We start from the raw sequence: 25546 nt of genomic DNA, 5'->3' as shown, positions 1-25546 counted from the left end.
ATAATTAAATTATAATTATTAAGTTTAGTAAGAGATGGCGCCTAACGCCAAGCTCTAGTGCCAAATTGTCTTATTAAGTATTTATTTATTATAGCCAACTCTAGCCCGATAATTCGGCTCTTGTGGATGTATAGCTTTGTAACAGGTTAGTTGTTATTTATTTACAGTTGATTTGTATTGGTCATCTCACTATCTGTTCATACCTCTTCTCTATTGTCATACTGTTTGTACGTTATCTCTCTGTTATTATGTATGTATTTACCTGTGCTTTGATATATCTCTGTATTTAACCCAATTATACTCTGGTGGTATTGGGAATAAATAAAGATAAATGAAGATAAAGATAAATATCAGCTGATTTAGCACTGTCTGCAGTCAGAAATTTGATAACACCTTGCTGCTCCTCAATCGTCGACTTTTGCAATGTGAACGCCATGATGTCCTCACACGCACCGCTGTGTCAATTGGATGGAACACACAACTGCCTGCTTCTCTCCTGCATCATGTGTGGGCACACACTCATGATGCACAACCACGCCAGACAATACATTTGTGTTCCTAGATGTCTCACTACACTATCCCTAAGTGGCATATTCCCATTTCAACCAGTTTGGTTGTGACGACATTTTGTACCTTTTCGTTTGAATACCCCTTGTACAATTTGAGAGATGAGACTAAGGGCCAAAGTAGTCTGGTCGTAACTACTTTCAGTAATATTGATGTTTCTGACAGCAATGAGAAACTTATGTTGCATATTCGAACATCAAACTGCATGTAAGAGCTAAAGGTATTTGCATTCAATATATTTACATGTAGTATGACATCAAATATAATTGTTACAAAATAATAGCTGTTTTTTCTTCTTATATCTTTATAATATATCACTTTCTGCAAGATTTTTTAAATAGCTACAAATAACTATAGTGAGAGAAAACTGTTCAAGAATATCAAAGTTCATTTATATAAAATTCAGGAATTGCTTCTAAATAATTGCTGTACAATTTATATATATAAAGAAAGAGAATTTTATAGCAGACTGGAAGTAATCTTGAACTTGAAAAGAAATGGAAAATTTAAAATTTTTGAAATTAAATTTTACATCAATATAAATTACTATGAGTTGTTGATAATTCTTGAAGTCAAATAGCATCAATATCAAAGCAACTGGCATTTCTGTTTATACAGAACTTACTTGAAATAAAATAAAAGAAAAAATTTAAAAGAAGTTAAAATTAAAAGTTTGTCTGATGCTATTTAAAATATAAAGTATATAAATATACTTTATATTTTAATTAAAATAAGTTAACATGTTTTAAAACTTGTACATTTGTAGGATTCTCATGGTTTAAGTGGTGTAGAATATGTTCATACAAGAAGTCTTCTTCAGCACACCACCGATCAGTTGCAATATCAATTGACTGATGACATTCAAGATTTCGTAAGTAGACTTTTGACTTTTACATAATATTTCAAGATTGTTTAACTTCTTATTTAATGTTTTTATAGGATGTAGACATTCGTTATTTTATATACAAATACACTAGATACATGTGGGACAATGAAAATAATACTTTTAGCAGACTAAGGTAAGTTGTAAGATCTTTTATTTCTAATTTAATAGAAAAAAAGCAGATTAAACCATGCTTAATCATGTAGACTACATTTTTAATAAAAGAAAAGAAATGCTTTTAGTTAAATATCTGATCTTTTTCAATTTAAAATAATTCATTTAACAGTGTAGAATGATGAAGAATAGACTTAAATTCTTATATTAGAACAAAATTCAAATTAAAAATTTAAAATAAAAGGTTTTAAAATTATAAACAAATGCAGTAGAATGTTTTATAATAAATTATATAGACAGAAGCCTTGTGCTAGGCTGTCTTGCTTCTGCTATGTATAGTTGAATACAAGTGCATGAGAGTATAGGTAATTTGTAGTGGATTATTTGATGGCATAGATGCCTTGCATCCCAACTTCTCATGGAGCCAAATCCTATTTTGGTTCCTACAGAAGATTTATACATAGTTTAAGCATTAAAACCACACTTACAGCATTACAAAGTTGTAGAGAATCTCAAAGTTAGTACAAAACTTTTTTAGTTAAAATACTCAAAAGGGATGTGCTTGGGCACTGTCAAAAATGTGTGAGGGAGACTGTATGAGGTTTCTCTGCATTACAAGCATAGTGTTTTCAATTAAAACACTATTCTTTTAAAACAAACTAAATCATACCATAAACACATTACTCTGCAAAGTTGATTGCCTTGAGTGTAAGGCCAAGCAATCTGCTGTTTTACATCAGGCTATTATATAATAACTAAATATTAAGTAATTTTGCCTAGAGATAGGTGTTATGTGCCATCTCTTGATAAATTTAATAATAATTAATTAATTAATATCTAACTTTTTAATTTATAAATGGCCATATCTAAATTATTGATAATTCTGGAGATGAAGTTTGGATGGAGGTATCTAGGTAGCATAATTGGCAGTGCATCTGTACTACGTGAGTTGCAGGTTCAAGTCCTGCTCCAGGCCAGTTCTTTTTTCTGAAATATTTTAAATTAAAAATTAAATATTAGTTTATTTATAATTATTAAATTTATCAAGAGATTGCATCTAATACTTCCTCTAGACAAAATTACTTAATATGTAATTATTATATAGTAGCCGTATTATAGCCTGATTGTAACTGACAGATTGTTTGACCTTAATCAAAAATTGGGTTAATAGATGTTTATGCGGTCAAACCTGAGTTTTCAAACATTTCATTTTTCAAAAAATTTGATTCATGAACAAAATTTTGAACTTGTATTTCATCCAGTTGCCAAATGATAACTCTATTGCCAAAGAAGCTACTTGGCAAGAGCTGGCTACAGGTTAGAGATACACAGACTGTCAACATCCTGTATTTCTTATGTCGAAGAAAGTCAATGGCCCGACCAATTGATGACAAGACTACCGATTCAGAAGTTAGTGGTGCCGAGATTGTCTGGCATCATTTGACGTCACAACATGAATCATCAATTACATTGCAATTTAAATCAGATTTCAATGTGCATGTGAAAAACATACTATTTCCATTTTTCGGTACACACTGCAGTTGAATCTAAATTAAATAAATTAATAAAAACCAAGTTAATTGACATTCACCACATATAATTGGCATTCGGGTGAATTCTCTGGGCTTGCTTAGCATGCGCCACATGGTTAAGAGAAAGTTTTGACTGTCAATATACTTATTATATGAGAACAAATATGCCAATAATAATTTATTCTAACGTGTAAACTCTTTTATTATTTGTGTTTGCTTTTACATTGACAGCTAGCGGATAGCCGTTTTAAGTCAGCGTGATTCTTGTGGGAATTTGATCGCTTGCTCGTGTGGAGGTTTGCCGTGGGAAACAAGTGCGCATGCATGACATTATTTGAAGCATTTAACACAGCCAGATTGTATTGAAAGCTTGCAGTACTCAGTCAGCATACATGTAGTATGTATCAGGGCAAATCTACATGGAGATTAATAGGGCTTAAGACCTGGGCTCCAGTGTCAAGAGCCCATAAAATTTGAATTAGTATCATAAGTTTTTAATACTTTTTCATTATAATATATTTAATATTTAGATGGGCTTTATAATAGTCCATACTTCTTTATTCATACCAAATAACGTTTTTGCCTATTGTTTAGTGCTAGAGATAGGCTTATTATTCTTATTATAACTTTTAGCATGTCCAAAAATTTTGGTCAGGATTTGCCCCTGATGGCATTCAAGAATTTGTTTAAATATGCTTAAGTTAAATTAAATGACAAAAATTTATTAATATAATATAATATATATTATAATATTAATATTAGGTAGACAATTAAAACTAAAGATAATAATTAAATATAAAAATAATAAAATAATAATTAAAACTCTGGCCTTTACACAGAAACTGAAACTAAAATTAAAATTGAAATCAAGTCAATTGATATATAATATTTTGGAAATTGTGGATAAAGTACTTGTCTGTTTTGATTGATTTGGTTATATTTCATGCTGGCAGAGTTGAGTCTCTATTTATAGAACTTCTTTGTAAAGTGTTGATTTTGGTTTTGGTTGGCAGTGATAGAACATTTTGCTTTTGATATATATATAGAATAAATATAGATGATATATTACATATTGTAATATATTGCATTTGTAGGCATTTTTATCTATTAAATACAGGTACTCCTCACTTTACGACCTATCTGCTTAACGGCCACTCGCACTTACGACCAATCGAATTTCGACCTGCAATTTGGGAATCTCCTTTCTCAGCTTGAGTGTTGATCAGTGACGAATGGTGACACGCGTACTAAGCATAAGCATACTATAATTGTTTTTTAGTACTATAATATGCTAATAGCATACTATAATAGTCTTTTTATGAATAAATTTGAAGTTTGTTGCATAATTTGTATAATTTTACAATGATCCTATATTCCTGGTGCAAGTTCCTCGCTTATCGACCAATTCGCTTAACGACGTTGTCATCGGAACGAAATTCGGTCGAAAAGTGAGGAGTACCTGTACAGTTGAAAAGGTAAAAAAAAAAAAAAAGGCTTTGTTTTGGGGGTTGAGAACAGATTAATCCATTTTTTATTATTTCTTCTGAGAAAATTTATTTCAGTTTCAGAACAAATTGGTTTTTGAACAATTCTAGGAATGAAAGTTCAAAAACTGATGTTTGACTGTATTTTTATACATCAATGTTTCCCAACATTTTTGGATTAGTGACACACTGAATTTAATAAGATTCCTGTGATAAATATATTTTAAAAATTATGTTGCAAGATTTAAAATAAATTATATTTGATTTTAAAATGTTTTGCTAATGTGGAAGTTAAACTTACCTGAACAAAACCTTACAGTTTTATATGTGTATTATAAAAATAAGAAGACTATTTGAATTAGTGCATAAAGAGCTAGTATCAGCCTTTAAGCTGATAAGAGCTTAATGAAGAAAAAGAGTTGGTATGTTGGCAAACACACAGATGCATATAACTTTTGTGAGAGAGTATGCAGATGCTGCAAATTTTGCAACGGTCTGTATTTTAGTGAGTACCTCCTTTTCCCTTTGGTTAGCCTGTGGTAAAAAGATGAAAGATAAGTGAAATTAAAAAAAAGCTTATTCAAAATTCTAAAAAGATATTTAATATTTCCACAAGACACAAGTGTGTCATGGCCTATGGGTTGGGAAATTCTGGTTTAAACTACATTATGCCTCAATTGTGTAGACCTTGCAGAGAAGATTCACACAGTTATCACATGCCATCAAATAGTCTGCTTTCAATTACCTATAGTTTGTGCACTGTATTTAGCTGATATGTAGCAGAAGTAAGATTTAGCCTAATGCAATATCTTTTGTCTAATGCTGTATAACAGTTGTGAGGTTCTCATAGAAGAGATGTTATTCCATTCTGTAATTAAGGTAGGCATATTTCATAAGATTATTTTGTAACATTGAGGCTCTTTATTCTCATGTTTAATTAACAGTATTTGAATTTAAAAAGTTTATAAAGTTCTTCAAGATTTTACTTTCTATAAGAGATTCAAAATTTGCATAATGACTCTTCATTATGTTTTTTAAATTATTTTTATTTTCTATTCACTGCCACCATTAGAATGCTATTTTACTTTTTCATTATTAATATTAACCACTTTGGACATAGACCACATATTACAGTGGATAAGCTTGCCAAAATCTTTATTATCCAGTATTACTAACTTTTATACAAAATAAGTTCAAAAACGAGATCTCCTCAGTGTACGTCTGTATTACAGTGCGATTATATAATAAGTTCTGTTAGTTTTTACATAAATTTTGACAAAAACATACTTTAGGTTTAGCTGCAAGTTTGTATAAATTCTATCCAATTGACACAAAAACATTCAAAAACAGTTCTAAGAAGACAATTGACTAATACATCAGCAATTTATCTAATACGTTTTACTTTCCCGACTATTATAACATAACATTGGAAAGTGATGTATGGCTGCAGATTATTTTTGATATAATATTGTAGATAGTAGTAGAAAAGGTTTTATTATGTTATATATCAGTTAAAAAGAAGGTTATAAATAACCAGCTGAGGAAGACAACTTTGTTTTAGTTGTCAAATGCATACTGGAGTTTTAATTATTATGGAATTTTAATTGTTAAATAAACATTAGCCTGTATGTGTTAAGTCTGTTGTTGGTTGGGTTTAAGAACCAAAAATTTATTAATGGAGTCTGTTTTGTTTAATATCTTGAGATGGAATAAAGATTAAGTAATGAAATTTGATATGATAACTTGTATATAAGGGGCATTGATGCTATTAAATTTTGGAGAACAGAACTTGAGAGGATGGGGATATAGGGAGGTCATGTGTCATATCTCCAGTGGGGTCAGACTTAATGGAACTTTTACTCATTATGGACATTTACAATAGTTTTATTGCTTATTTGATTATTTTGACTAGAATTACTTGATTTTGTACAAAAATATTAATGTCAAATTTTTACTTTTATTTTTGACAAGACTATGTCTTGTTTATAAAATCTTACTGCCGTTTTTGTTACCAGCTTAGAGGTATGAAGGAGTACATAGTGTCAAGAGTTGATATTTGGCACAGAGTATTAGGTGTCCAAATCATTTGCGCATAAAAAAATCCAGACTTGTAGGTAGTCGGGGACCAAGAACCAAGTCAAAATAAAATACAAAATGGCGACCCTCTTCTACAAACAGGCAAAACAGGCACCTCACCCCACCAAAGTCAGGTGAGGAGAGTACCACCCACAGTCATTCTAAGAAGTGAACTCTGACCTTAGAACTGAACACATAGTATTTTCTATGTTAAATAAAATTTGTAATCTAATTTTGTAAATTTGGGAGTGCTTCAAATATGATGTTAAAATGGTTTTATGTCGTTACAAGTGGGTTTTTTTAACATTATCTAGTATAGTAAAATCATGGGACCGATAAAAATTTGACGTGTAGGGCAGAGGGTGCCACTGCATGACCTTCGTTCTTTGACCTCACTTTGCTCCTAAACTCTAATGAGGAGTGACATTTTTTTACTTCATTTAGTTAACCTTTCGATTAGACAGCCGTGCTGATCTTGGATATATATTATATCACAACACTATTGTAAATATCACGTATCTGACACAAATTAAGTAAATTATCAGTTTCTCAGGTAATTTTTACTGGCAGAACAAAAGACGCAGAACATGTGGTTGAGGTCAACATGGACATCACGGACAAGGTAGAATGTGCCACGTACAGATTTTAGCCATGCCACTAAAGACGTTATATTAGGGTTGTCGTTACATCCAATGACGTTATAACTGGGTTAAACTGTATATTGTTTGTGCAAAATAAAAAAATAATTTCAGACAATACAATAGCCACAATTATTTTTTCAAAGACAGAAAATTTTTGTTACACATTGACAAAAATTCAACCCTGGCCGTCATGCAACGAAAGAAATTTTGACATTGGATAGGGTATACCTGGATAGGTTAATTTCACTGAAAATGCATCATGGACAACCTTGTGGTCATGGTCAGTGAAGTTTGAATGATCGTGCTCAAAACCAGCAACACCAAAGAAGATTGGAGAATGAGAATGGGACCCACTTGAGCGTCAAAGTGATTCTGCTTAGTAGTGAGTCTCCGAGACATAGTCTTGTCCCAAATAAGGCTTTGCTAAAGGCTTTATAAATCATTTCAGAAACATTATTAAGAAATAAATTTTGACTTTCATAAAACTTGTTAGCAATAAATTCAATAAACATATATATATATATATTGAGGAGACTGTGTATTTTTAACTATTTATACTCTGATTTTTATTTTATCTAAGTATCTGATTGTATTTTAAAGCTAGGCACATGGTAATATAGGTTACTAGTTACTGATCTCATATTGTTATTTTAGGAATTCCCATTATGCTGTAGGTTTTTCTGAACTTTATGAGAGATTAATCTTTCTGAACATTTTTTATGTTTTTTTCTTATGCTTTTTTTTCCTTTGTTTCTTTCCACGCCTCATTCCAAATCTTGTCCTGTTCCACTTATTATTATTAATTTATTCAAGTATTTTTAGTATATTTTTAGACTAGAATGATGGTTTTATAAATATAATTGATTATCATAATATTTGTATTTTTATAAGAAAATATATATATCTTTTAGAGGTTATGATTATAAAGTCCTGTGTTCTGATTTACTTACAAAGTTCCATGGTCTTTCAAAAATTCAGCAAGATGAAAAGTAAGTTTAATAAATTGAGTTTATTTTTAAATGAAAATATTGTTTTAATAATAATAATAATAATAATAATAATAATAATAATAATAACTCTCCCGTGGTCACCACCTGGTCGTGGTGGGAGAGCCCAGTAATTTTACTGATCCATAGGGCAATGCAGGCTGGAGCATAAGCTCCTGGTAGGGACACCCATGCCAGTAAGGTCTATGGGGAGAAATGAAGCTAAGAGTGACCACGCCCACATTCTGTGGAGATATTCATCATGGTAATAACTAGATCAAAGTGTGATACCGGCTCGGACGTCGCCCGGGTTAACAAGGTCCGCGTTCGTGGGTTAGGCAGAGGCTCACGTTCGAAAAATAGGCCACAGTCTCCCTTGGTTACCGGTGGCGAAAGCAGCACCGGCCCAAGCATGGCTACTGCAATGCCCTCAACAGATGTGAGGAACCAACCCAGCCTTGGTGTTTCTGTGGCAATGCATCCACAGACCACAAAGGCTGGAAAACCACGCCAACGGATGAAATGGACAGTAGAAATGAACGAGTTTATCATCCGTACTTACTACACCATCACAAAACTTGAAACAAACATGACAGCATACAGACAACAGCTACACCATAGATTCACGCAACAGTATCCTCATCTCACTGTCACCGAACAAAGGGTTGTTGATCAAAAAAGAACAATTATACACAACAACCTTATTCCACAAACAACACTTGAACTTATCAAACAACAGGTTGCTGATCAAATACATCAACAGACAGAAACATCTAACATTAATGAAGATCATGTAACCTGTCAGGATAATCCAGCAACAAGCATTGATAATAACACACATACAACAATTACCACTAATGATACTACAGACACTTCCTCATCCATCACTGATAACATAGACATGGATTTAGTTAATACGCTCTTACTTATATTTCAGGAAACACTCACTAAATATACAGGTACAGATCCCACACAACGACCACGAATACCAAAAATCAACACGTCAAAGAAAGTAGGAAAAACACTAAATTATGTAAACACTCACTTACTACCACACTACATTCATTCAATTTCTACACTCGCAGACATTCATACATTAGTTTATGCTGGGGCAGTCACAGTAGTGACACACCATGGACTGAAAGTACAATCACAGACAAATACACAGAAAACACAATTCTATCACAAGCCTGCCTGGCAGAGAAGAATAGAAACACAAATAAATGACATTAGACAGCAATTAGGCAGACTGACACAACACACTAAAAACAGCATAACACCTAAATTAAGGAAACAGCTCAAAAACATTTTCAAAAAAATAAAAACACACACAAAACATGAACATCACAACACACACATCACACAATACATTGATACACTAAAACAAAAACTTGCTGCCAAAGCACGTAGACTCAAACGATACAAAACATGTACACTACGAAAACAACAAAATAATTTATTTACAATGAAAAACTCTTTTACAGACAAATTAATAACAAAGCAAACACTGATACACAACACAGTGGCACACCAACAGAAGAAGAACTCAACATATTGGTCTTCTCTTTGGTCCAGTGCTGTCACGCACAATGCTGATGCAGGCTGCATCGAGGAGGAGAACAGAAACTTGCACAACATACCAACTATGCCCTGTGCTGAAATAAACATACATGATTTCCAATACACTGTTAACAGAACACACGACTGGAAGACACCTGGTGTAGACAACATTCACAATTTCTGGTACAAAAAGTTTACATCACTGCACCAGGAACTAGCTAAACACCTAACACACATCATCATCAATCCACAAGACATGCCAAATTTTCTTACTCAGGGCATCACCTACATGGAACCTAAAAACAACAATACCACAGACCCCATACAATAAAGACCAATTATATGTCTTCCAACACTCTACAAATTATTGACATCCTGTATCGTGAAGAAAATATACAAACATGTTGAAGAACAAGACATTCTTACGGAACAACAAAAAGGTTGCCGTAGAAACCACAGGGGATGCAAAGAACAGTTACTCATAGATTCAGTCATTCTACGGCAAGCACATAAACAACACAGAAACATACACATGGCATATATAGACTACAGAAAAGCATTCGACAGTGTTCCACACAGTTGGCTGCTACATATTCTACACATGTACAAAATACATTCATTACTTATTGCATTTTTCCAAAACACTATGCAGCACTGGAAAACAACACTACATCTCAGGGTTCATAACACTTTTATACAAACAAACCAAATTTTTATTAGGCGAGGAATTTTTCAAGGAGATTCCTTGCGTCCTCTGTGGTTCTGCCTAACCTTGAACCCATTATCCAACATGTTAAACAACACATAATATGGCTACAATATCAGGCATGAAAAAACAATACACTATACACTGTCACATCTCATGTACCCAACCTTTTTTGTGCTATGCCCCACCTAAGTCTTTCAAAAATTCTTGTGTCCCCCCTAACATATACACAAGTTTTAATATTCAAAAATTGAAATGTTCACTAAAGAAGGTTTTAGGAAGAAATCACTAGGAAATTATTGAGAAAACACAGTAAGTAAATTTTCAAAACATATAATGGAGAACTGAAATTCAAGTACAAAATAATTTTAATGAAAGATTTTCTATAATATTTTAATTATTAGTAATTATTTATTATTTAAATTTAGTGAGACCCTTGCTCTTGATGCTTGCTGCAAAGAGATTTTATGTCAGGATCCAATTTAGTTAACTTTATAAACGTTGCGAAAAGTTCACTGATACGGTTTATACGGTCTTTGGCGTGAATATTGTCGTACCGACATTTAGTTAACTTTAGTCTCAAGTATCCCCGTTTAGTTATATCCAGCCGATTTCTTTTTTTTTAGGAGCAAATCATTTATGGCACTAAATCTGCATTCAGATAAATATGAAGATGGAAAAGGTAACAATAGTTCTTTTGCACAATTGGTTGCATTTGGATATTTGATTTGGATTTCCTCACAAAGCCATGCCATCACTCCTTTTATATTAAATAATGTTTTAATTGACTCATTATTTTGCATTTCTGCGAGTTCTTCTTGGTACTGCATATTTGAAATATCAGACAAATCCACTAACATTGGCTGCATCATCCAAGTTGGGAAATCAATTTTTTTCAAATCAGAAAATCTTTCTTTTAAATCAGCCGATAAAATTTTCAGATGATCAACAATAACAAGTATAGCGGTATCAGTAACTTTACACTTTTGGAGCCAATGAAACTTTTCAAAATTTTTGTTGTAAGTATTTGTCTGACATAATTCAATAAAGGTAATGAAACCAAATATCTTCGCTTTTGCATCAACGAGAGTTTTATTTGTTCCTTGAAGTTGTTTATTTAATATATTTAGTTTTTCAAAGATATCGGCTAAATAACTCACAAATGCCTTACCATCGACCATTAACAGATTTTTCATTTCAGGTTTGTCGCGTAAAAAATCACTAAGAGTATCAAATAGTTCCATAAATCTTTTCAAGCAGTTCCCTTTCGAGAGCCATCTTACTTCAGTGTGAAGTATAAGTCTCACATGGTCTTCATTTTGTTCTTCACAAAATAACTTGAAAAGACGTTCACATTTGGCACTTGCTTTAATAGTATTGATACACTTTATAACTAAATTTAATACTTCATTTAGAACAGGTGAAATATTTTTAGCTACTAAGTTTTCCCTGTGAATAACACAATGCACAAGAAGCATTTTTGGATTCTCATCTTTCATCAATTTTAAGCAACCATTTTTCTTCCCCATCATATTAGGAGCACCATCTGCAGCACAACATGTTATATTTTTCATTGGCATATTATTGACATCTAAGTAATTTTTTAGCTTATTATATATATCTTTGGAAGTCGTAGTGCTTTCTAATGATTAACAGAACAACATTTTTTCAGAAAACTCACTCTTTTCAATATATTGTATGTAAGTTATAAGTATGGCCTCACTGTCTCTCAAAGTTGATTCATCCATTTGCACCGAGAATTGTCTTGATTTCAGCTTTTCAACAAGTTGTTTTTCAATATCCTCACTCATTTCGTCTATTCTTCTGCTAACAGTATTGTTACTTAGTGGCATAGCTTTAACATCTTTGTCCAGAACCATTTTAAGAAATGCTGATATTGATGGTTTGATTAAATTCTCCCCTATAGTATGATTTTTCCCAGCTTTAGCGATGAGTAATGAAATTTGGTAACTAGCCTCCAGAGTACGATTGATAGTTTCTTTATGAGCAGTAAATAGAGACTTTAATGTTACTCTTTTTTCATAATTTTTCTTCAAAGTTTGAAAGTACTTCAAACCTGAATTAATATGAGCCTTATGCTTTGCCTTCAAATGTGCCTCAAGACGACCTCGTTTCATTGATTCGTTGGTCAAGCATTGTTGGCATAAAAGACAAAAAGGTGATCGTTCATCGTGGACAGCAGATATAAAACCAAATTTTAAATATTCCTCCGAATACTGACGAACTTTTTTATTGCTTGCACCACTCATTTCCTTATGAGCTAGAAAAATATATATAAAATCAATTAGAAACTAAAAAAAATATGAAGTTGGATTCACACGAAATGGTGTAGAGCTGTAGATCGACAAAAGAAACACATTTCAAAGACTATGCGACGGTATGGTCAACAAAGTAATTTATTTCGCGTAAATGTACAGGTTTTATTTTAGATTCCAACTCCACGGTATTATAAAATAAGTAACAGTAATATGGCGCAAACAACATATACCGTTTGCGACAATATAAAAACTATAACTAAAACTTACGTACTAACTTAAAACTAGCGATAGAAAAATTAGTAGGAAAAAGATAAGATAGGAAATAGAACAGAGAAAAGATTGGAATACCTGGGTTTTTTCTTGCTGAACTCTACAATCTCTGGGTGGGATACCATGTTGAACACTTTTGGAAGGTCTCTCGTTTTGAAGTGTTCGTTGAAGTTTCTCTTGCACTTTCCAGTCGTTGCCAAACACGACCTGGAACACCACAACTCATGTCTGTCCACCTTGACCTCTGGGCAAAGAATGTCCTTTCTCTTTCACCGGCCTCAGGACCTCATTTATATCTTTGTTCTCAGTGGTTCCCAGAAGTGTTAATCCCAAGGGAAAAGGGTTATAAAGGAATGTTTTAGAAGAAAAGGGAAACAAAGAACAAAGAAAACTAAAACTAACTTAAATCAATATTTACAATAAATATGGCGTACAGCAGCTATATGGTTAACTTAAACTCTAAACAAGTCCATTTTTGAATTGCCCCCCTTAAAGATCAAATTGCCCCCTTGTGGGGCGAGGGCCCCACGTTGGGAAACACTGGCCACGCAAAAACAACTTCATCAACTCCTACAAATGACACATTCGTACACCAAGGACATACAAATGAAATTTGGCCTAGATAAATGCAAAACACCTCACATAGAAAAATAAATCCTGAAGAAAGAAGATTTTGCACTTGGAAATGGAGAAGTTATTGAATCCATGGAAGAGGGCAAGTTCTACAAGTATTTAGGATTCCAACAGGCCAAACTAACAGAACATGCACAAATAAAGCAAAGATTAATTAAAGAATACTAAAGTAGGTTAAATGCTATTTTCAGAACACAGTTAAATGCGAAACACACAGTTAAAGCAATAAACACATATGTCATCCCAGTACTCACATATTCTTTTGGAGTTATACATTGGACTCACACAGATCTTGAGCAACTCCAAAGGAAAACAAGAACAACACTTGCTAAGCATAAACAACATCATCCTGAATCTGCCAAAGAAAGATTAACCCTTCCACGTAAAGATGGCGGACATGGCCTGATTGACATAGTTAACCTTCACTACAAACAAATACAGTCACTGCAAGAATTTTTCTACAAAAAACAAGAAACATCACAATTACATAAAGCAGTAACTCTAGCAGACTCAAATAACACACCATTAAACTTACACTCACATCATATGGACACAACACAACATATAAAAAGCACAGACACCATTAAGCAATCGTGGGCTCGAAAGGCACTCCATGGCAGGCACCCTTACAATTTGGCCCAGGATTTTGTTGACAAAACTGTGTCAAACAGCTGGTTAGCTCGGGGATGCCTCTTTGGGGAGATGGAAGTATTCATGATTGCCATACAGGATCAGGTCATAAACACTAAAAACTACAGAAAACACATACTCAAAGATGCAACACTCACAAATGACACATGCATAAAGTGTCACGTCATGCCAGAAACTATACAACACATCACCTCTGGTTGCAAGCTCTTGGCACAGACAGATTATTTACACAGACATAATCAAGTAGCAAATATAATACACCAAGAGCTTGCAAAGAAACACAAATTAGTAGACATCAACGAACCATACTACAAATACATTCCACAGACAGTATTGGAAAGCAACACGCACAAAATGTACTACGACAGAGCCATAATCACAGATAAAACAATTTACCACAACAGACCAGACATCACACTCATTGACAAACACAATAAAATCACATACATTATAGACATATCCATTCCAAACACTCACAATATACAAAACGCTTGCACTGAAAAAATTAGTAAGTACACAGAACTTGCCCAGGAAATAAGGCATCTGTGGAGGATGGATAGGGTGCTTATTTTACCTGTCATTCTCTCCTGTACAGGTGTCATACCACACACACACTACACAAAAGCCTGCACACATTCCAATTGAATAGAAACACATACATCACACTACAGAAGGCCACTATATTGAATACGTGTCATATTGTGAGAAAATTCCTGAATACAGACACACATACTGATACACTTCTGTGGGAACGCCGGAGGTAGGACGGAGTCGTACCTCCTTTTTTCGGCGTTCAGGTCGGCAAGACCCAACCCACTGTCTAGGATGGCTAAATTTATCGCAATATCCCGACTTGTCGGGATCGGTTAGTTAATTGTCAGGTCGAGTGGAGGAAGTGTGGGGTCGTCGATAAGAAAAACGGCAATATCCGCCGTAACAGGACAACACACATAAGATTTATTTAGACGGTAAACAGATACAAAAGATCTAATGCGTTCTGTTCCTAATCGCGAGAGAGAGAGTTTACAAATTTAGGGGGAATCATACCTCTTCCTAGGATTAGTCGTAGGATTAGCTGTAATCGTAGGGTTAATTGTCTCTGTTCTCCGGTCGTGGAGGGAAGCGGGAGGATCGGGCGGGCGGCTCGTTGTCGGCGGGCTTCGGTGACTTCGTGTCTCGGCCCTCGCTTCTCGGGATGGATCCTACGGGTCGGGTGTCTTGTGCGGACCTTCAGCAACCGACCCCGTTCTTAGATATCGCCCCCCTATTTATACTCCCGGTCTCGTCTGCTGCGATGACGGTAGATGATGAGTCAATCTCCCTTGACTCAGAGGTTAGATCCGGGGAGGAGGGAAGTGAGTTGCCGGTGGAAGACTGCACATCCTTTGAATCTTGATCGCTATCTCCCGAGGGGTTTGAACAATAAAATTTAAAACGGACTGGTCGGTTTTACCCGGTCGTCACACTTCTTTAATTTCTGTTTTGGTTACTATGCCTTGACTTTGGTCTGGCACAGTACACAGCCACTGGTGTTAACTGAGTATATCTCACTTAACCCAATATAATAATAATAATTTGCAATGTAACAACAATCATAAATGTAATAAAAGAATGCAAAATGAAAATATTTAAACAACTGATGCCATAAAACATAAGATACAAAAATTTAAAAATAGAATACATAATGTTTAAATATAACAATATGAGAATAAAAATTAAAACATAAAAGTAACATATAAATAAATATGAAATAAACTTCTAATAACAAGACAAAAAATGAAAATAAATGCATGAATCTTAAATTGGTCTTGCAGATAAGTGAGTCTTCTGTTATAAATGTTTTCAATCTACTTCTGATACCTTCTACTGTTTACACCTTCAAAAATGAAATTTTTCTTATTATAGCGTTCTAGAATAGAATGTGTAGAAGATTCCTAGATTAGTTCATATTTAAAATTATTAAGCATCTAATTGGGGATGTGTTTATTAATAGCTCACGTGCTGTCTATTATAATGATGGGATCAAATATCTACATTATGTGGGAGATTTGTTTTTCTTTCTTAAAGTTGTTGGGTCTGCTTTAAAGATTTCCAGCAGTTTTAAATTTCTGAGCTGTTCAGTATGGAGTGTTTCTTTTTTTTTAATGGTGTTGCCTGTTGCAAATATGAAATAATTATCTAATATAATTGAATAAGTTAAAGTTCATATAGTAACCTTCATGCGTTTGAAAGTGTGTCAGCATCTTGATGATTGATGCATGTGGACTTTTTATTAGCTATATAAACTTCTAGTTCTTTAGGTAGCTAAGAGTGTTGGTGTTAGACGTAGGTTTGATGATTTTCAATAGCTCCTAATTCAAAGCTTACTGGGATTTTAAAGGTTAAATTTTACTTGTTATCAGTCTTTTATTTACCAATGTTTACAAAGTATACATTGAGAATATAGAGATATATTTAATGACCCTACATTCTGGCAGGAGAGACTCCCTTTTACTTCTTCTTTTCTCTTTTTAAGGAATTCAGTGGATCTGAAGGCTGGCCAATCTGGAACTGAGCCAATTGTATTCTTTCAGGTCCACCCTCACCAGGACATGATTAATTTTATTAATTACCATATTTTACGGACTATAAGACACACTTTTTTCTTCGAAAAATTGCCTCCAAAATTCAGGTGCGTCTTATGGTCCGTAGCGTCTTATAGGTATTTTTAAAAAAAAATTGCTTGAAAATTAAGGTGCGTCTTATAGTCTGTAGCGTCTTATAGTCCATAAAATACGGTACATATAACAATCTCTTACCCCTCCTGCTTGGCTGGCTCAGTTTACGAAAGACCAAACAAAAGTTTTTTCTCTCTCAAGCTTGTTCTTTTAGTAATTATTTAGTTTTGGCATGTAATTTAATTGAACTTGTAGTTAATATATTATGCATTAATATTATTTATATCACTTTTTTCAGGTTGAAAATATATGGGCCAAATGAAACCAGTATTGAAGTTAAATCTTATTTTTATTTATTAGTCAATGAAGTAAGTTAATAATTTTTTTATACATGGAAAGTAATAAAATATTTGTAGAAATGATAGTACTGAAGATTTTTATTATATAAATTATAAAAAATATTTGAAAAATTTGTTGTGTAGTCAAATTCCTTTCATATTGAGAGCCATAGAAATGATGACTCTAAATAGATTCATCACTGAGAGATTGTTATGCTGCATTTGCCAATAGATATAGAAGTAAGCAAATTTTCTCATTACATCTACTTTATCTACGATAGTTTTTGGAAATGTTTGACAATATCTGATGCTAACAGTAAGCCTTGTAAGCCAGTCTATGGAATAAAAAAAAAAATCCAGCTTCTTTCAGCTGAAATACATTATTAATCAGCTGAAATGGACTCAGGATTAAACATTTTGATCTGTTATTAGTTTGATCCTGAAGATGGCTACCCAGTCAACTGAAAATGTTTGATTAATAAAATATTTCTGCTTGGAAGAGGCTAGATCTTTTAATATTCTATGCTGTTCTAATACAGTTTACTGTAAATTTATATTGTATGTTAGAAGCTATTAAAAATGTAGTCTTTTATTTATTTTCTCATTGCCCTCTTCTTCTTTCTCTTTTTCAGTATTCAACTTAAAAAAGCAGAGTGCTATTTTATTTGAGATTATTTGCTTCAGTTTATCATATGAGAATTGGCAATACTATAGCTGGAGTGTGGGAAACCAAATGTAACCACTGCTCATGGTTTTTGTTTATTATGTGTTCATGATATGGTTAACAGTTTAAGATTGGGGGCTTTTGGTGGAGCACTTTGTTGAGACAAGTTGTTATGTTTGACATAAATGAAACTTTACTAAAAATTTTGAAAAGAAGCATCAATGAAAAGTACAATTGAAGAAGTTTCAGGAAACAGGTTCAGTCTTAGATAAGAATCATGTCAGACAGAGGTTAGTTTTAGGAGAATCAACAGGATATTCAAGCTCAAGCAGCAGTGGTCGGATCTCACAAAGCCAGTAGAAGAATATTTCTATAGGATTAGTTTATACTGCTGTGAGGAAGTATTGAAATTATACCTGTAACAAATTCAGATGTTCTATGAACTAACATTCTCTGACTATGCAAATAAGATTCAATACTGTTGATAGTTTAAGAACCTGATTTGAAGAATCATTAGCATTTTAAATCTAATTTTTTACAGACAAGGTATTGTTTTACTTTAGTTGGTATGTCAGGATGTCAACATTAGAGCTATTGGACATAGAAACTGAAACCCTGCATAGTTTTATTGAATCTCCTCTATACCCACAAAAAGTAGGCATATGGTGGTTATTTCCAGGCAGTGAGTAGTTGGAAGTTGGACATTTTTGAAATGATTCTGAATGCTAAATAGGAAAAGTATGATGTACAGTACAGAGGCAAGCCACTACTAATTTGAGGTGGAGAGCATACATTTTAAATTAAATAAATTAAAAATATGATTAAAAATTGCAGCTTGGCATTGTGACCATGTGACAATAAATAATTTATTTATAAATTTCATTTTGATTTTTTCAGAGTTTATAAATTTATAAGAAAATTTGTGAGTTTATTTTGTTTTAAACAAGTTGTATTCTATAAAATATATTTTAATAAATTTGTGGAAATAATTACACCAGATTTATTTTATTAATTCTTATGTTGTTATATAAATTGCAGAAGTTTAAAAATACTTTTTACATTTTTAAATATTCAAATTTTATATGAGAAATTATTAATTTAATGTACATTAAAAATATTTTTCAGGTTTTAAATCCATTCTATATCTTTCAAATAGTCAGTATTGCTCTATGGATGGCCGATAATTATTACTACTATGCTTCTGCAATATTTATTATTTCGGTGATATCAATTTGCATTACCTTATATGAAACAAAAAGAGTAAGTAGTGATTTATATTGTTTATACAAAAATTATAGTTTAATTATTACTTTATTTATCAAATACAGTTTGATAAGCTAGATTTGGTGAATAAATGGGCTCTGGAATATTTGCAGAGTCTATGAAAATGACTCAATGTTCTTTAAAACCATTTAAATTCATATAACCTGTACCCTTCATGTACTAACATAGACTTGACCTTGCTACTGTGCTATGTGAGTTTCATAAATTAGTTTTGCATAACCAACAACAAACAAATTTAAATAAAACTTTTTATGAATACTTTCACCTGGTACATTCAATCTTCATCAGAATTTTTTAAAAAGAACAATAGAATTTGATTACATAGTATGTATTCTACATTGGAGGTACTACTAGATCCTTGTATAAACATGTTTGCCAGTACAAATTAGAGAGGTTTAATATTGTATTAGCAAGTTTAGCAGTTACTGAAGGCTGTACATGTGGTTTGAACAATGTGAAAATAATACATAAACCTTCCAATCCAATTACTGTATTCTTGGCAGAAACTGCTTTAAAATTAATATTAAACAAACAATAAAATATAAAATTGCTTTCAAATAAAATATTTTATTGTATTGCTTTATTTCTGTTTATTTATCAAATAATGATGATACAATATATCCTTGCTACTCTGGTTGTTCTTTGTGCAGAGAGGTGCCAGATTATTGAGAGTGTAGGTCTAAAGCCTGCAAAAGCAACAAATGATGTTATCTGTTGCCCTTTGGGACTGATTCTTTTCAGAGGTGGGCGTTTGTAACAGAGATGGTCGAACCTTTGGCTGCTTACATGAAAGGTATTCTACTGCAACGATCAATGATACACTGGCAAGAGAGCTGAACTCAAAGTACAGTAGGTAGGTCAATCTACGCCTTCATGTCTGAAGTTGGCCGAACTCCAGTAAGGTGCAATTGGTTGTTGATCCAGATACTGACGAGACATGAAAGGTTTTCCCATTTCAAGTCCAAACTAGGACAAGGAGATGGTTGTTGCTCCTGTGGGTATCTATGGTGACGCAAGACACTACCTACTTGACTGCCCTTACATCGAGAGCTTCTGCCGGAAGGCTATAGATCAGTGATGGCAAACCTTTTTGAGAAGTGGGTCAAATTTTGTTTATTATTTTTTTTAGTACTAGTTTGTGGGTCACTAAGTCAGTGGCATCACTTGGAAAGGGGAAGAGGAAGATGGTTAAAAACTACATTTTTTTTTGTTATTACTTTTAAAATCCTTTAAAAAGTTTACATTTCGTTTTTGTTTTACGACTTTGCAAGTGAAGAGTAAAAAATAAAGGTCGATGTCAAAAAACTGATATCAGTGGGGTGATACCATGTATTACCGCACCAGGCGACACCATGCCCAGTCAGCAGTCACTCCTGCACCGAGTATTTGAATGAACAAGGAATAAAGAAAATCACATATACATTATGAAATATTATTTATTAGTAGATATGATTACAGGTATGTGTATGTATAATAAAGTTGAAGTATATTTAATGAGAAATCTGTTGTTTATTTTCAGATAGTTTGTTAATAGTAGGTTCACATTCCATATTCATTAGTTTAATGCATTTTGCCATCAGTTCATTTCCAAGTTTATTTCTATTGGTAGATTTTACAAAATTCATTGAAGAAAACAATTTCTCACACAAATATGTGAACCTAAACATCGTTGAAAGAGTATTAGCAAGTTTCTTCATTGATATAAAATTATTTGGTGAAGAATCCCATACGTTTAATATAATATTTTCAATTTTTAGTGTAGGATCATTATTATCTGCACTACTTTCAGACATTTATCCTTCTAATTTGGAAATCAACTTTTCAAATGTATTTTTCCACACTATGCTGCTTTGAAATTCAACTGATTCCATTTCTAATTATGGATACCTAGCCACATAAATTTGGTTAACTCCGTCGTTTTGAATTCCATTTTGTATGGATATAAAATAGTGAAATGTATTTTCCAAACTTTTAAATTGATTAAATCTCTCCTCAAAACCTTGTTTTATTTCCTGTATAATCCTTAAATATTTTTTAATTGCATTTTCTTGAATGTCAAGCATATTTTCAAAAATTATTGTGTTTTGAAAATGTTTTTGTAATCGAGAAAAATATTTCATGATTTTCATTTCCAAATCCTTAGTAAAGATGTCAAGTTTTGTCATAAATATTTTAATATTTTCAAACATCATTAAAACAATTTGTCCATTTCCTTGAAGTTTTTTATTCAGTTCATTAAAATGCTGAGTGATGTCGCATAAGAACATTAAATCATTTAACCAATCTATATTTGAAAATTTGTTTAAACTATTGTCTTTTTCATTCAAAAAGAGCTTAATTTCTTTTAATGAAATGACAAACTGATTAAGAACTTGACTGCAACTGAGCCATTGAACATTGTTTGTGTCAAAATCCCTGAATACTGGCACTCAATAAATGACAATTTGCACAATTATTAGAGGGAATTAAGAGCTCTTGCATTTATAAAGTTGATGACTTTTATTAGAATGGGCATTACATTGGAAAATGTTTTTATACCTTGCTTTGCAGATAGAACTTGCTGGTGTATTATACAATGAAATTCAATCAGAGAATGTGTAATATTTCGCTTAAGATACTGAATAAAACCAATGTTTTCCCCCACCATATTGGGTGCACCATCTGTTGTAACAGAAACAACTTTCTGTAGGTCAATATCCATTTCTTTAAAAATATCAAGACCGGTACACTTCCTTTTCAACGTTGTTAGTTTCATTGCTCTTCTTTCATTATATTGCCTGATTTATATCGAGCAAAAATTGCTAATTGTGCATAACCATTTACATCATTACTCTCTTCTAAAGCAATTGAATACATTTCTGCATAATTTAAGTCGTTATGTATTTGCAAAAAAATATTTCTTTCCAATTCTATTACTCAATCTTTAATTGTATTGCGACTTATTGGTAACTCATTTATATGCTTTATAATCAAGTTTTTTTCTTTAAAATCTGCAAATAAAGTTGCACTACATTCTAAAAATGCTTGTTTTACGAACTCTCCTTCTGAAAGAGGTTTCCCATGGTGAGCAATGCAATAGGCAACTTGAAAACTAGCAGCTGTAATGTTATTTTTTGGAATCAAAAAAGTTTTTAAAACACTGGTTTGTGAATGATTATCTTTTTTTCTTTTGTAAAAAATATGTTTTTCTTTCTTCATCTGTTGAAAGGCCGAGACTAGAATGCAACTTTTCAAAATGTCTTTTTACATTGTATGTATATGATGTGACTTTTTCGTTACAAATTACACACAAGGTTGTTTTATTCTTTTCAATCACACCATGTTTATCAAACCATTCTGTTTGATATGGTCTGGAACTTGTATTGTTTGTTTTTATTTTTTTTAACCACCGACATAGTACAGGGCTACAACTAAAAATATTTATATTTAGAATACAATAATTTGAGAAGAAATTTATTAACATACCTGATATACATACATATGTAGATGAGAAACTTTAATAATAAAAAAATAATAATAATTTTGAATTATTAAACACTTCTAGACATGTACGACAAGGCTGCCATTTAGTTCAGCACTGGTACATACATCTCCCTATTCTATGATGCAACAAATATGTATGCGCGTCAAGTTTATGACTACCTGTCATGAATCATACACAGGTGCAGTGATACGACAGAAAATCAGCTAGCCAATATCCACTTGGAAATATCTACTATATGTGCGGTTCTGTGATGGTATGCCAAAAACGGCCAGTAGGGGCACCCCTAGCTATTATTTAAATTAACAATATAAATTCTTTTGTATTTACTTTATATTTCTACAGTATAATTCAGTTTATTATTATTATTATTATTATTATTATTTGTAATTTTGGAATAGGAATTTATTAATTTATGAATTTATTATTTATACCATGGAATGACACTGCGTGCCCTGATGCCCGCATCGGGCCTTGAAAACGGGGCAGTCTCTGTCAGCGTATTGAGTGCCAGCAAAGCATAGCTTCAAAGCTAGGAATTTCCAGAGACCATGCGCATACTCCGATGGCCTTTACACTGATTTTTTCTTTTATAATTTGACATTAGATATATATATTTTATTTTTTTTAAATATTTTTGATTGTCTGTTTTCTCTTTTATGATATAAAAAATAAGTTTATAAAACTCAATGCGTGAGTCATTTAAAAAGCCTATGTGGGTCAGTGTCTGACCTGCAAGTCATAGGTTAGCCACCACTGCTATAGGTCAAAGTCTCCTGAATAAGTACTTCAAATGCTAGCAGCAAGTAAAGAAAACTTAGAGAGACTAAAGGAATTGATGGATACAATAATAGATCTTTTGGATCTAAGCTTGGTGGACACACTGGGCAGGGCTTTCTTTTTTTAGAGGAAGAGGGCCCTGCAGCTTGAGAAGCATCACTCAGTTCTTGGTTGAGTTGAGTTCTTGTCAAATGGCTGTAAGCTATGAAAACTGTTTGTAAAGTTAGAGAGTTGGACTTGAGAGTGAGGAAGGCTGTTCTCCATTAGGTTGAACTGCCAGAGCCTGGGCATTTCTTGGTCTTACTTTATCATTCAGACACCTCATTGATTACTGGGTGCCTGGCTGTCTATGATTAAGATACAGTCTCTTGTACTTTGTAGTGCCATTTAGCGGGGCAGGATCAATCTCTAGAATTGTGATGGGAGAGGCAAGTGGACAAATAATACAGATGCACACAGAAATGAAACCTGTGTAAACGGGGAAAACATAATGTGTGACATGACTAACATTTTCATGGAAATGGTAGAAACATGTAGAAAATTCTACCAGAGGATATGCCAAATTATTGAAGGTTGGATTAGTGAGAATATATTATAATAAATGGCATAATAAAGTAAGAAAAATTAAAGAAAAATAATTTCAATGTCAGTAGTATCTGATAACAAGAATTTTAAAGTTAATCATTTGTCTTGTGTATGCTGTAGAGAATTACCTGTTTTGACTAAATTATGAGCTTTCTTATGTGGTGAAAACCTGATTGACTGTAATGGTCAGACCATGCAATAGAATGCTGGAATCTTGTTTCATTCATCCAATTGCTATTTATGAAATATGGATATTTATTTTTCCACTGTCTTCATACTTTTACTATTAATGAGACATCCTGAATGGTCATCAGAAATGGCCTTGAAGAGTTCATCTTTGGTTGGACAGATTATAATGTAAGATAAAATGAATAGTTAGTTTTTGAGTAGTTCTCTGAAAGGACATTGTTATTTAAAGGAGAAATTACTGTAAATTTATCAGCTTTTGAAATACAGGTTTGAATAGGACTAATAATAACAATTAAAGTATAGATTTACAATCAGAAAATGAATGTGGGAGAACTAAAGGCGAGGCATGTGTACATGTGCTTTCAGTGATTTTTAAAAAATTGCAATGGCAGATGAATGTATCTGCCATGCACTAAGAATTATTTGTGTTTTCTGAAAATGTTCTTGATGACTTTAGACGGAAGAAAAGCCATTTGACAAGTTTGTAATTGCAAGTGTAAGTCAGTAGATAATTTACATTATTACTTAATGCACAGCCACTTTTAAATTGGCATTATCTGCACAAGATTATAGTACTTATTTGTAGGTTATCTGTACAAAATTACAATAATTGAAGGCCTGGATTATAAAATGATTAGGCAAATTGTTACAGTATAAAAATTAAATTTATGATAGATATATTCTCTTCTATAACAATATGTATTGAACAAAAAATTCAATCTTGATTTACAGAAATCAGTAAAAACAGTTTTAAATTTTCAATTTATGTTTATAAAAAATGTTTTATATGCAATTTTTTAGGCATGTTTATAACATTAATTATGAAAATTGATTGTATGTATCTTTCTAGCAACAAGTAGCTTTGCATGAAATGGCTAAATATTCGTCTTCACAATACGTTAGTGTTTGCAGAGGGGGACAAGGTATGTTACTATAAACTTTAGTTGTTTGATTTTGATATAGAAACATTATTAAATGATGATCGAATTCTAGTTTTTGAAGATATTCCTTCATCTGACCTTGTGCCAGGGGACGTAATTGCTATTCCATCTTGTGGTTGTCACATGAGTTGCGATGCTGTCTTAATTACTGGAAGCTGTATTGTCAATGAGAGTATGCTTACAGGTATATATTATACTATTAGTAATGTATGTATAACTTTATGTTAAATTAAAACGTTAGCCGT

At 32.6% G+C, this 25546-nt stretch overlaps 1 pseudogene; it reads left to right on the top strand.

The window, feature by feature from the left end:
- Positions 1–25546, top strand: part of LOC136982306 (polyamine-transporting ATPase 13A3-like) — an 83973-nt pseudogene that overhangs the window by 23381 nt on the left and 35046 nt on the right.

This window comes from Centruroides vittatus, unplaced genomic scaffold (genome assembly GCF_030686945.1).
Source record: "Centruroides vittatus isolate TY-2023 unplaced genomic scaffold, ASM3068694v2 contig_82, whole genome shotgun sequence".
Classification (NCBI taxonomy): Eukaryota; Metazoa; Arthropoda; class Arachnida; order Scorpiones; family Buthidae; genus Centruroides; species Centruroides vittatus.
The sequence above is the reverse complement of the archived record's forward strand: the minus strand, read 5'-3'. Positions and strand labels throughout refer to the sequence as shown.